Source organism: Phascolarctos cinereus, unplaced genomic scaffold (assembly GCF_003287225.1).
Source record: "Phascolarctos cinereus isolate Bilbo 61053 unplaced genomic scaffold, phaCin_HiC Scaffold_4;HRSCAF=312, whole genome shotgun sequence".
Taxonomy (NCBI): domain Eukaryota; kingdom Metazoa; phylum Chordata; class Mammalia; order Diprotodontia; family Phascolarctidae; genus Phascolarctos; species Phascolarctos cinereus.
Window position 1 is genome coordinate 723,233,219 of NW_027555847.1, and position 14,659 is coordinate 723,247,877.

The 14,659-nt window shown below is 47.7% G+C and overlaps 1 protein-coding gene across 8 annotated transcripts in view; it reads right to left on the reverse strand.

Annotated features, from left to right (window-relative positions):
• Positions 1 to 14,659, reverse strand: part of ARVCF (ARVCF delta catenin family member) — a 370,319-nt gene that overhangs the window by 331,951 nt on the left and 23,709 nt on the right. For all 8 annotated transcript variants that reach the window (XM_020996305.2, XM_078154469.1, XM_078154468.1 and 5 more), the window contains exon 2: positions 4,534 to 4,644. The gene's annotated coding sequence lies outside the window, so the exon portion shown is untranslated. The remainder of the gene's footprint in view (positions 1 to 4,533; positions 4,645 to 14,659) is intronic.

Genomic DNA, 14,659 nt, shown 5'->3' on the forward strand with positions numbered 1-14,659 from the left:
AGATACTACTAGAAGGAAAACAATCCGATAACCTTCCAATTGTCAAAATCAAGCAAGGCACGCAAGAACATGTGCTCCCCAAAGGTGTTAGCTACCATCATGGAAGACGTCCAGAAGAGAAGAGGGACTCTCTAGCAGTGCTGGGGTCCCCCAGATCACACAATTATAAATTTAGAGTTGGAAGGGACCTGAGAGGTTATCTAATCCAGCCCCACCCCTTTCTACACAGGTGGCTTGCCCAAGGTCACAAAGGTCATCATTATCATCACTAACATTTACATAGCACCTACAGGTATGCTTTACAATTAGTTCATTTATTTTATCTGCACAACAACCCTGGGATGTAGGTGCTATTGTTATCCCCATTTTACGGTAGAGGAAACTGAGGCAAAATGAGGTTAGATGACTTTCCCATGATCACACGGCTTATAAGTGTCTGAGGCTAGATTTGAACTCAAGTCTTCCTAACCCCATTTCCAGCATTCTATGCGCTAGGGTGCCCCCTAGCTGGTAGAGCCATTTATAGGGGCATCTCTAAGTGCATGGATAGACAGGGCAAGGAAACTGTCCATCTAACCCCCATCTCCTCTCTGCAGGTCTCTGGGGGCAGGCTGGAGATCAGTGAAGTCTCTTGGAAGGCTCTGGAACAGTCAGGCTTCTATCAGAATTCCTGAGTCTGGGGACTCCATGGCTCCATGTGTTCCCCCCCACCTTTTCCTGTTTCAATTACAGAACATTCTTTCTTTCTGTGAGTCAGCACAGCCCAAGAACACCCTAAGCCCACCAATATTAGATCATGAAAGGGAAGTGGTGGAGAGACTTTTGAATTTAGACTCAGAGGACCTGGGTTTGAATCCCAGCTTCAAACCCCAGTTCTGACACATGGCACCCATATGACCTTGGGCTATTCACTAAGGCTTCTGGACTTCACTTTCCTCATCTGTAAAATGAAGGGGGCGGGCGAGATGACCACCAAGCCCCCTTCCAGATCTAACTCCGATCCTATAAGCCCATGATTTTGGTTAGTTGGACATCTGATGGCATTCTGTCTTGGACAAAAGCAGAGTGATTAGTCATCTCTTGGATTTAGACAGGAAATAGGGTCATAGTGGAAAGAATGCTGAATTTGGAGCCAGAGGGCCTGAGTTCGAATCCCAGCTCTGCCACTTTATACATATGTCACCTTGGGTAACACCTTAACTTCTCAATGCCTCAGTTTCCTCATCTGTAAAATAAGGACCTCCATTTCTCTACCTATAATCCAATGATCCTATTGTCTGACCATTTCATTCTTTAGTAAGTAGAGAAGTCAATTAGGGGAGCTTCTGTCCTGGTCACTGCCCCATTTCTTTATAGCGGGGACCAGATCCCATTCATAGCTGTATTCCCAATGCCCAGTATAGCAACCAGCATACAGCAGGTGCTTAATAAATGCTTTTTGGTTGATGTATATATTGTTTATGCACTTACATGGGCACATACAGTGTCTCCCTATAGAATGTAAGCTCCCTGAGGACAGAGACTGGCTCATTTTTGCATATGTATCCTGAGTGCCTTGCATACAGCATGCACTTAATAAATGAGAACTGATTGATTGTACATATTTTGAATATGCCTATAAAGGCACCTTGACTCCCCACAATAGAATGTCAGCTCCCTGAGAGCACAGGTCACCTCATATTTGTCTTCATATTGCCAGAGCCCAGCACGGTGCCTCACACATAGTAGGTGCTTGATAAATGGTTGATATTTGATTGAATCTATTTTGTGTGTGTGTGTGTGTGTGTGTGTGTGTGTGTGTGTGTGCGTATGTATGCATTGTCTCTTCCCAACAATCTCTTGAGAAGCACTAGGTGGACTATTTCACCTTTGCCTTTGTATCTCCAGTGTCTTGCACATAGTAGGTGCTTAATAAATGCTTCTTTATTAATTTAATATATTTGCTCTATACCTATACAGGTCCATACTGGCTCTCTAATAGAGTGTAAGCTCCTTGAGGGCAGGGACTATTTCAGTTTTGCCTTTGTATCTCCAGTGCCTGGCACATAGTAGGTGCTTAATAAAAAAAACTTCTTGATTAATTAACTAATTAACCTGTTCCTTACCCACAAGGAGGCACTGGTTGGGAGGGTAAAAACAGAGGGAAGCTTGGGAGGAAGTCACTTCTCCGTTTTAAAATTTACAGCAGAGAATGAGAAGCCGGCCAGGCACAGTGCGCCATACAGATGTATTTGAGGGAGAGAAAAGAGGAGGATCTTGGAGCCTGGAGCTTCACAGAGGAAATGAGCACAGGCTGGGGGGGGGGGAGGGCAGGGACGGGAAGCTCCAGGCAATGAAATCCTGAAGACACAAGGGGAAATTGTTCCAAGAGGGGATCTAAGGGGAAGCTATCCAAAGAGACAGATATGGACGCCTGAAGAACTTACGGGCAAATTTAGACTTGAAAAAGGCACTCACAGGAGGTGGGAAGGAGGGATGGAGACAGAATGAATGGGAAACCATGGCGTTGTCTTCCAAGGAGTGCTAAAGCTAGGACTGCGCTATCCCTGGGAACCATTCTATCTGGCAGCATGGAGGCCAATCAGCAGTGACAGAGGGAATTCCCTCTCTAGGAGGTCCACAAACCAATGAACTCTGGTCTGGACCAGATTAAAAAATTCTTTCACGAGATTTAGACCCAGAAAGTCCTTGAAAAGTGTCCATTGAACCCCCTCATTTTGCAAGCAAGGAAGCAGAGGCCAGGCCACTCTCCTCCCCATCCTACAAACAGACCCTGCACATCCCCTCCTCCCTGTAGCCTGGCTGCTGTCATTTCCCCTCCTAAGCTGCCTTGCTCTGTCCCCAACTTGACCCTGACCCTCCTCTTCCTTCAAGCCTTACCTCCTCCTGAAGCCCACATTACACTAATCTTCTTCAATGAACTGGATGATCTAAGAAAGTCATCCACCAGCCAGCATTATTAGGCATCTGTCATGGGCCAGGGATACTTGATGCTGGGGAGAGAAGGAAGGAAGGGCCTGCCCTCAGGGAGCCTACAATCTAATGACAACATGTACATAATGAAGTACATATAAAATAAATATAATGTAAAAATATAGGGGGCCACTAGGTGGCACCACAGTGGATAGTGTGCTAGCCCTGAAGTCAAGAAGACCCATCTTTCTAAGTTCAAATCTGACCTCAGACACTTACTAGCTGTGTGACCCTGGGCAAGTCACTTCACCCTGTTTGCCTCAGTTTCTTCATCTGTACAAATAAGCTGGAATACTTTGCCAAGAAAACCCAGAGTTTGACACAACAAATGAACAACAAAATATGAAGGGAGGGAGGAAGGAATCATAATGGAGCATCTGGTTCCTAAAGTTATTTTCTAATACTTTCCTGTGTGTTATTGTTCTCAAAGGATCAGGAGGGAGGGCCTTCATCGTGCCTCACCTGGACTCTTCTACCAACCTCCCAGGGAGGCTCTTGGCTCCTCCCTCTCTCTCTTCTCCAATCCATGCTCCACAAAGCCACTGGAAGTTTTCCTAAAGCACAAGCCCAGCCCAACATTCCCCCACTCATGAACCCCCAGTGGCTCCCTATTTCCTCTGGGATGAAACACAAAATCCTTAATTTGGCATCACCCCCCAGTCCCTCTTTCCAGTCTGCCTTTCCAGGCTTCTTACACATGTCTCTGCTGCCTGTGTTCTCCTTTCCAAGCCAGCTTGACCTTTCTATTCCATCACTCCCCAATGTCACTGTCATCTCTTAGAACCCCTGAAGATCTTCCAGGCTCAGCTGAGGCATCACTGCCTCCGGGAAGCCCTTCCTGATTGATGGCCCATGGTCCTCAAATTGTCAAGTATGCACACAACTACTTACTTATAGGTACTATCCCTCCAGGTCAAATGTAAGCTCTCCCAGGATGGGGACTGGTTTGGGGGTTTTCAGTGGTTTGTCTTCCACCTTGTTTTGCCTTGATAAGTCCAGGCCTCCCAAGTGCCCCACCCACATCACACACCCGATAAATATTTGCTAGACCACAGTGGTTGCTTACAACCTGCTCTGATGGAAGACGAGGGAGCACAGGAATAAGGACGTGGTCCACCATCTCCAGAGGGTGGGCTTCCCCCCACGACTCAGAAGTCAATAAGCTGGTTTCCCAGCCCTGAACAGATTAGGAGTAGCCAAGTACAGAATCTTAGAGGGGCATTTCAGTCCCAAAAAGAACATACAGAAAGGAATCGCTTGGTAGTGGGGAAAGAGTAGTCACTGACTCAGGGAGTCAGGGGACCTGGGTTCAAATCCAACCCCTGGTATTTCCAAATCCTTCACTGGCCTCTGAGGTCCCTTGCCCTAGAATACTGTGACCTGAAATTTACAACCTAAAAACCCCAAGTATTAACAAAAATGTAAATTACGTCCAGTGTACTCTACTTAAGAAGGCAAAGATGCAGCATGGATTGCATTGTGGAAGGTTCTCTCTCCTCCAAAACATCAGGGTTTTTCCCCTTAAGTTTGGACATGTAAAAGTTAAGAAGTTTCAGTTACCCGGAATATCTGTTTGTCAGGGAAGGCCTTGTTCTCTGGCGAGGGCTGATGAATTACAGGAGCCAGCACTTCGTCGTAGGGTGACAGCGACACTTAGTTATCCAAAGAGTCCTGAAACACAAGGGAAAGTGTTTTGTTTCTATGTGTAGCATCTCGTACAACTGTCACTGAAATCAGAAGCCCCATGTCTCGGTGAAGGCAGGCGATGGGATGCCGTGCATGCACAGAATGAAATGAAGCCCCTTCCCAGGATCAGCTGTTTGGCCAGAGCCAACATCGAGGCTCGTGACTGGTGAGGCCCCTCCAGCCCAAGGGCTCTGGTGCGAATTCACCTGGGAATTTATGGGAAATAGAAAGGATGATAGGTGGAAAGGCCTCCTCTGTCCCCATGGAGTCTGCACCATGGTATTCTGTAGCTAAGGCCAGGTCTACACGGGAGGCAAGAGGCATCATTTCTAATAACTTAGCCAATTATTTCAGAAGCAAAGACAGACACTGGCAGAGCCTGGGGCTGGGCAGGAGTTTAGAACAAAGAGCACAGAATGTCACACATGAGAGGGACCTTAGAAGTGGAAGGGAACTGCAGCATCGAATGCCGGAGCTAAGAGGGATCCCCCCTCCCCCACACTGGAAAGAAGGTTGAAGCTGGAGCCCCAGGACTGGAGTGTAGCTTATACCCCATGTGATTGTGGCAAGTCATTAACCTCTCTGGGCCTCAATGGCCCTTATCGATCAAATGTGGGGACTGGACTAAATGACTACCATGAGATGTAGAATGTCAGACCATGAGGAACCCAAAAATAAAGAATGGGAGAGCTGGGAGGGGCCCTAGAACAGGGAATGTCAGGGCTGGGAGGGGCCCTAGGACAGGGGATGTCAAAGCTGAGAGGGGTGCTAGAACAGGGGATGTCAGGGCTGGGAGGGGCCTTAGAACAGAGGATGTCAGAGCTGGCAGGGGACTTAGGACAGGGGATGTCAGGGCTGGGAAGGGCCTCAGAACAGGAAATATCAGAGGTGGCATCCCCTAGATACCTAATCTACTTTCCTCATTTTACAGACATGGAAACTGAGCCTCAGCCATGGGAAGTTTTTGCCCAAAGTCAGAGAGTTATGAGGAGAAGGGAGCTCAGAGCCTGGTCCTCCAGCAACTCTGTCAGGCTCAGCCTGATACCTCCCCCCTCAAACACTTGGCCTGATTTCTTTCCCCTGAAATCCGCCCGTTGCTCCAGATTGGAGCTGTCAGTCTCACATAAGACAGGCCAGACTCAATGTCCACATCCCAATGCATCCAATCAATGCTGTGGAAATGTGAATCTGAAGCTGAGCTGTCTATCGTGGAACAAAATATCCAGATGTTCGACGGAATTGGTAATAGATGTGACCAGCTGGTTAGGTGCCTCGTGGACCTGGCCACAGCCCACACCAACTCAATAAACAATAAGCATTTTAAAAACAATAAAGGCAACACCAAACATTTATTAAGGGGGTCTGACCACTCTGAAAAACAGTTTGGAGCTCTGCCCAAAAAGCTATTAAAGCGGGCACACCTTCAACCCCGCTGTGCCGCCACTCGTGCTGCTCTCCAAAGAGATCAAAGAGTGAGGAAAAGGACCCAACTGCACAAAAAATACCGAGAGCCGTTCTTTTCGTGATGGCAAAGAATTGGAAACTGAGGGCAGGCTGCCCATGCACCAGGGAATGGCTGCCCAAGAATGTGATGGAATACTGTTGTGTTGAAGAAAAGATGAAGGAGGCGGCTTCCAAGACTCCCAGAAGAGTCATATGAACTGATGCAGAGAGAAGTGACCAAATTGAGGAGCACAGCTTAGACATAAACAGGGATAATTAACTGTGGAAAAACCTAGGAACTCTGCCCCACACAACAACCCCCCCCACACACAATTCCAAAGAACTCATGAAACATGCTGCTCCCCTCCAGAGAGAGAGAGAGACAGAGAAAGAGTGAGAGAGTGCTGATGAATTAAGGGAGAGAAGGAAACAGATTTTCTTAACTTTCTTTTTCTTGCTTTTTTCTTGCTTTTCTTTTTTTGGGGGGAGGGTGGGAATATGGCTACTGTGGGAATTGCATGACTAGACATATTTGTAATGGGTTCTTAATGGGTGGGGAAGGGAAAGGGAGGGAAAGAATTTAGAACTGAAACTAAAATAAAACCGAATTTTAAAGTTATTTCTTTTTTTTTTTTTTTGGCAAGGCAATTGGGGTTAAGTGACTTGCTTAGGGTCACACAGTAAGTTTCAAATGTCATGTCTGAGACCGGATTTGAACTCAGGTCCTGAGTCCAGGGCCAGTGCTCTATCCACTGCACCATCTAGCTTCCCCTAAAATCATTTCTTAAACACCTACTATGGGAGAGATGACATAGCATAGTGGACAGAGAAATCAGTCAGACCTGCATTCGAGTTCAGCCTGGCTGTACAGCAGCCCTGGGCAACTCACCTAGCGTCTTAGGGATCAAACTCAAATAGAAACCAAGCCCCTAAACCTTCTGGAAGGATCCTTGCAGGGGGCATCTGGACTCAGAAAACCACACATCCACATTGTCTATCTATTGTATGTATTTTTATTCTGTTAATGACTTCCCAATTACATTTTTATCTGGTTTCAGTCATGTTCCAGAGCGTTCACCCTGACCTGAGTTGCAGAGGAAGATGCTGACCTACATTAGTAAAGGGAGCCCCCTTACACAGAGCTGCCCATCGACATATAAACACTGGTCTGATCTGTAACCCCACTATGGGCAAGACACAGAATCACACAATCCCAGAGCTGCAGAGGATCTGTAGGCCACCTAGAATAAATCATACATTGCAAAAAGTCCTCTCTCCCCCATAGGCAACAAGGACTCAGCCAGTCTTTGCTGCATGACTGATGGCCCATGAAGGGGAGCCGTTCTCTCTTCCCAGGAAGCCTCTTCCCCTTTGGCCAGCTCTCCTTGGGACGAAGTTTGCTCCTGACATCTCAGGAAGCATCTTTCTTTCCACAGTTCTACCCATGGTTCCTTATTCAGCCCACTGGGGCCAAGCAGACCCAAGGCTGGCCAACCCCTCTTCCAATACGTAAAGATGGTGCCCTCTCTCCTCCAGGACAAACATCCCCAGCTCCTTTAACAGATCCCCACGTGGCCGAAGCTCTGGGCCTTCCCCATCTGGTCTGCAGTTATCAATGTCATCACTAACGTGGCATCTGGAGGCAAAGTGACCAGGGAGCCCCACCACCATCATCATCAATCACATCTGCTCCTGCTTGAAGGGCTGTGGAGCACTTAACAACTTCTATCTCCTTTGATGCTGAAGGTCACTGTGTGGGGTGATGTAGCTGCCCCCACCCCCATTCTGCAGATAAAGAAACTGAGGCTGAGCACTCCAAAGACTAGCCCCAAGGCCACACTGCTAAGGAGTGACTGAGGCTGGATTTCCACTAAGAACTTCCCGGCTCCAAGGTCACAGAGTCCAACAGGTTCATTCTAAGAGATGAGAGAAAAGAGGACTAGACCTCTGTAATCGTTCAGCGCTGCCCTCTAGGAGCTAACGTGAACCCCAGAACCCAGGGTCAGAAGAAAGCTCTGGGAAATTCTGTTCTAGTCACCTTTGAATCAAAATCTCGATTATGTCCCCAACAGGGAGGGAGCCAGCTTCTGCACACACCCTCCACAGGTGAAGGACTCCCAGCCTGCCCAGGCAGCCCACCTTGTGGTCTTCCCTCTCAAATTGCCAGGGCCTTCTTCCTTACACTGAGCCAAAATCTGCATTTTTCCAACTGCCACCTCACCCCTCCTTCCACCACTGCTGACCATACTAAACCAGTTGAATCTTCCTTCCGTGAGTTTGAGCAACAACTCTGAAGACGTGTCTTATGTTGAGTTCCTCCAAAGCCTTCTGTTCTGCGGGCTGACCATGCCCTCATAACCAGGGCTTCCTGACCATGAGACCAACATGGCACAGAGGCAGGAGGGCAGGCTTTGGAGTCTGATTGCTTGAGTTTGACCCTTGGCTCTGATCCCCCAGCGACCCTTCGAGAGTGACTCCGCCTTTCTGGAACCTGGCTAAATGAGAGGGTCAGGGTCTACCTAAGGGGCCTTCTAGGGCAAATCTGTGATCTCTCACCACCCTAGTCACCCTCATACTCATCGCTGTCCCTTGTAAAATAGAATGCCCAGAACTAGACGCGACTTTCCAGGTGCGGACTGACCAGGGTAGAGGAAAATGGGATGATCACATCCCTCTACAGACACCAGACATCTCTTCCTGAATGTGAAAATGACGGCCCCAGACGGTCGCTGTCTACAGGCGACAACATATAGAATATCTTCCGCCCCCATTTAGGGAGACACCCAGTTCAGAGAGACAAAATGAAATGGAGAATTCCAAGCACCTGCGGACCAGCGCAGGCCCCTGGGAAAGGCTGGCTGCAGAGGAAATGGTTTAAATTGTGAAAAAATGAAATGAGAGAAAAAGACAGCAGAGACGGGGTTGTGCTCTAATCAGAGGAGAGGTCAGCTCCCTGGCCCTGGATGCTGGCAAAAGGGAGAATAACAATAATACCAACAATAATTCACATTGAAATAGCATTTACAATCTGCCTGGTTCAGTACCAGGGTGAGGGAAAGCAGCAGAGGCCAGCCAGCCAGCCTGCCGAACAAGGAAGGACCAGGCAAGGGTCAGGTGCCTTTCTGGGGTTCTCATCCACTGCTTGGCATTTGAAGCCCTTCTACACCTGGCTCCTACTTCTCCTACCAGCCTTCTAACATAGAACTCTTCCCAAACACTCTCTGGTTCAATGACATTGGCCTGTTTGCTGATTCTCACACGACATGCCATGTCCCAACTCCAAGCCTTTGCCCTACTCACCTCTTGCACTTGGAATGCCATCCCTCTCAATTCCACCTCTCAGCTTTCCTTCAAGTCTAAGCTTCTGCAGGAGGCCTTTCCTGGTCCCTCCAGCTGCTAGTGCCTTCCCCTCTGAGATCACCTTCCATCCAACCCTGGAGATATCTTGTACAAGCAGAGTTGTCTCCCTCCATTAGACTGTAAGCCCCCTGAGGGCAGGCGCTGCATCGGCCTTTCATTGTATCGTCAGCATGTAGCACCATGCCTGGCAACATGTTTAATAAATTCTTATTGACAGTAAGACCCAGGAGCATTTCTGGAGCAGGCAGCGTGATGTTCCCAAGAAACACAAGTTTCTCTGACAAGGGTTTATTTCTGTTTCTTCCCCAATTACAAACAAGCAAGTAACAATAATGACCCAATAACAGCTCACATTTCTATTAAGCACCACAGGGTTTGCTTGATCTGTGTTGTCAGGTTTGTATCCTCAGTGCCTGGCACACAGGAGGTGCTTAATAATTGCTTGTTGGTTGACTATCTCATCTGAACCTCCCAACAACTCTGTGGGATAGGGGGTGGTCATTAGCGGTCTCGTTACACACAAGAATATTGTCTGGCAGGGGCAGGATTTGAACCCAGGCAATCCGACTCTGTATCAAGGTCTCTTCTCTTTCCCCAGTATCCAGGCGTTGCATATGTAACATGTATTGATGGTGCATTACATGATGCATGATGATAATGCAACCTTAATGATGCACCCGTCCTCTGGCACATGCAGTCTCCACCCTGGTTTTCCTCAGGACCAAAGGCATGTTTTTGCAAAATCCCCCATTAGGGTGAAGGCCTACAACCGCTGAAGGCCCAATGATTTTCCTTCTCCTCTGTGAGAGCAGGTTTTCACAGCAGATATTCCACAGCCAACCACGTCTCGACAGTCACACGACTGACTGAAATGTGCAGAGAATGCCAGATCCTGCTATGCTCTCAAGCACTCTAAAGCAGCCTTCGACTCAGTGGAAGAAAATGTGCCTCCAAGGCTCTCTTCCAGTCAGACGCCCTCCATCAGGCAAAGGAGACGGCAGTATTCCCTGACCCTCTGGATGCTTGTATCAAGGAGGACTCTTCTACACCAGACGCAACTGTCCCCGGCACGAGGAAAATCCAGTCCAGGGTCCAAGTCAAAAAGGGATCCCTAGAGACAGTTAGATCCTCTCCTCTCTCTGATAAGGACAGCGTCACGCTAATGTCATTGAGCTCTGGAACAATGTGTAAACAGCTGCTAAATCAAATCCATAACCACTCAAAAGAGCTCACTCTAACCATCCACACAGGAAAAACCAAAGGGATGAAGACTGCCTATTGTGACTATAACTACGTGGCAACTAATAACAATAACAAATAATAATAATTAGAATTTATGTAGCTCTTTAAAGTTTGTAGAGCACTTGACAAATATCTCATTTTACCCTCTCAACCACTGTAGGAGGCAGGTGCTATTAGAATCCTCATTTTACAGATGAGGAAACTGAGGCAAACAGGGTGAAGTGACTTGCCCAGGCTTACACAGCTATTAAATGTCTGAGGCCAGATTTGAACTCAGGTCTTCCTGACTCCAAGTCCAGCTATAGGGACGGTCTATTATGGACAAGGGCACCAGATTGTATATTTTGGACATGAATACTAAACTGGGCCCAGAGTGGACTAGGAGTACATCAATGGGGAAATTCTGCAAGGCTTTTAATAACTGCCCACCTTTTTTCTCTGAAATATTTTTCACATCAGTATTCTTGCAAGGATGTTGTATGCCTGGGAAGCATGGTATGCCACAATCTTGGAAGAATTAAAATTACGGATCACCCAGAAGGCAATACAGAGTTGCCTAGTGGCCATGAGCTGCTATGACAAAGGACATCTGTGGGACACAGAATAAAAAATATAATTGAAGATACGTGGACCAGGAAAGAAGAGTACCCAGCCAGGGGGGAGGGATGATGGCACCCCCATGTGCTCCACTGCTATCCACCAAAGGTCAAGAGGTCCACGTTGGGTCAACTCCATAAAGGGAAATTATGGGAGAACACAGACAAGAGTCACACAGGATGCGATAGAGCAAGCATTCACTTTGGAGAGATCAGAGATCAGTTCACAGGCATTTATTAAACACCTATTGTGTGCAGGCATTTATTAAATACCTACTGTGTACAGGTATTCATTAAGCACCTACTAAGTACCAGGCCCTGTTCTGGGTACTAGAAATACACACAGGCAAGACAGTCCCTGCCCTCAAGGGGTTTACATTCTAGTGCCCATATATACATACACATACAGAATAAATAATAATAAAGGCTAACAAGTTAAATATAAACACAAAGCAGCTAGGGAGGGCAAATCCTGGCAGTTGGGGGTGGGAGGCACATCAGAGCAGACTTCATGCAGGTGGTGAGACCTGGGCTGAGTCCTGAAGCAAGAAGGGGGTTCCTAAGAGGTGGAGGGGAGAAAGGGGCACTGGGCTGGATACCTGGGGGGCCCTTCTGACTCTGAGATTCTGTGATTACCATTCAAAATCATCAGGCAGCACACGTAGGGTTTCCCTGGCCTAGAAAGCCATACCCGTCAGGCCTAAAACTCTCCTGTCTATAGCTCCCCAAAGAGGGGAGGGCTACACCAGAGCCTCCCGTTCTTGGCTATTGCCCAGCAATCCTGCTTCCCCTGGGCTACTGCCAAGCTTTCCTCCACTTCCCCTACAACCTCTCTATTCCTACAGGGTCACTTTCTTCCTGACAATGAGCTAATCTAATAAACTGACAAGCTAATAGGAGAAGACTTCCAGAGCTGCCCCTGCCCTGCCTCCCGCCAGCTCCAAGACACTGGGACGAGGGCCTTCTGCAGGCAAGAAAATGTAGTCCACGACAGCCTTTCTACACTGCTGTACCAATCTGCATGAGTTAAAATAATTTTTTAAAATGTAGCATCTAGGCCTGATGAGGCTGGTGAAAAACCTCTCTAGCATCAATCAAAAAAATAGCTATGTGTCCTCCTCAACTGGCCCCGAGGAAAGTGGGGTCTCCCTCCTCAAATGCCTTCCAGGCCAAGCCCCTCTCCTTCTCCTTCCTCTCTCCCTTGCTCCTGTCACAGGGACTTGAGAGTTTGTGCTTTCCTGTTCCAGATGGCAAGCTCCCTGAGCACAGGAACTATGTGGTCTAGAACTACATACAATTCTAGCACCAAGGACAGAACCCTGCACACAGCAGGTACTTAGCAAATGTTTGGTGAATTCAATTCCATTAGTCCTATCCCAGGGGTCTGCTGGCAAATGTTTAACCACCAGCTCTCCAAAAGGCAAGACACACTTTTCAATTTATTTTCCACTATTAACATTTTCTCCATAGCTTTGTTAAGTCTAGAAGCCAGTCAACAAAATAATCAATCCAACTCTAACATGTGTCGTGTTAGTCGTATCTGGCTCTTCGTGACCCCATTTGGCATTTTCTTAGCAAAGATACTGGGGCGGTTTGCCATTTCCTTCTACAGCTTATTTTACAAATGAGGAAACTGAGGCAAACAGAGTCAAGTGAATTGCCCAAGGTCACAGCTAGGAAGTGTCTGAAACTGGATTTGAACTCAGGTCTTCCTGACTCCAAGTACAGTGGTCTATCCATTGCTGGACACAGCCCAAGTTAACATGGGTAGAATCTTTATACTCTTCAGACTACTCTTGCATCATTCCTGTCCCTGCGGTTCAGCTGTGTTGCCTTGCTAACTGTGTTAACACCAAGAATAATACTAATTCCTCATATCCATCCAGTAACCTGGACTTTCAAAACACTGTCCTAGATATTTTTTCATTTCACTCTATTTTCTTCTCAACTGGAGCCAGTGAGGAAGCCCATTTCTTATTTATACTTGGATAATATGCCAGAAATGGAGTTAAGAAGCCCTGGGTTCAAATCCTGCCTTTGACATGTATTAGCCATGTGACTCTGGGCAAGGCGCTTAACCTCTCTGGTCTCTAAGGCCCCTCCCAGTTCTAACACTACTAGGCTATGACAAAGAAGGGCGGGAAGCTGACAGTGTCCTAACATTGGAAAAGCTCCTTTTATTTCCTGACTTCACTGTCACTGATGACAGCCAGGATCCACAATGCTGGGACACATCAGATTGGAAGACGTCACAGATCAGGAATCCTTCACCTTTGATACACAGTAGACACTTAATAGATGTTTATTAATTAATTACTGATTGGCTGAGCACAACCTCCTTTGGCAGTCTGGGGAAGCCTAAGGCCCATTCTCAGAATCATGTTTTTAATGCATAAAGTAAAATACACAGATTCCAAAGGTAACAACAATAGTGAAATAGAGTTATCAAAATATTAAACAGAAAACCCAGGGGCAGCTAGGTGGCGCAGTAGATAGAGCTCTGGCTTTGGAGTCAGGAGGACCTGAGTTCAAATCCGCCTCAGATACTTGACACTTAACTAGCTACGTGACCTTGGGCAAGTCACTTATTAACCCCAATTGCCTAGCCAAAAAAACCCCAAAAAACCCAGTTTGTGGCCCCCAGGCTGAGAATCTTTGGACTTGTGCCTCAGCAGAGCCTTGAAGGGCTTAGCACTCATGTCCCTCTGAGCCGGGGCCTAGGAGCAACTCCAGCTGACCGCATGACTACCAGGCAGGGACAAAGAAGCGTTAAGTCAGCGTCTGGGGTCCCCTGCAGATCTACAGCTCTGTGATCCTGTAGTGTCGGTCTTCATTTCATCCTGCAGAATGGCTTTATATTTCGGGAATAACAAAAAGTCACAGGAAGCTACATCTGGGGAATAAGGCAGGAAACTATGCTGGGTAATATCATTTTGCCTCAGAAACAAGATTGGACTTTGAAAAACAGAAACTAAGGGAAAAAAAGAAGAAATAAAGAAAGCCCAGGTCCTGTTTGGCTCCTAAAGGCTCTGGAAGTGTTTTCACAATAGGGGGCGGGGGTTGGGCACAGAGAAGTGGGGTTGGGGGAGCTGAAGGCAGCTGCTACTGTCACTGGCCCGGTCAGTGACACCCACCTCTGCCCCGTTCAGAAGCAGGGAAAGCCCAGGGCCCTGGGCAGGCGCTCCTCAGCTGACCTCATGCTTCTGCAAGTCTCCTGAGCTGAGGGTGCTGAGAGCAGTGAGGGCAAGAGAGTCGGGCGAGGGGGCTGCGGCGGGGCAGCCAGGGCGGGGTCTGCTTGCGGGCCCATCGTCCCCTGCCGTCTGCGGTTGTTTTCCTCTCTCCAACGTTCCCAAAGGAAC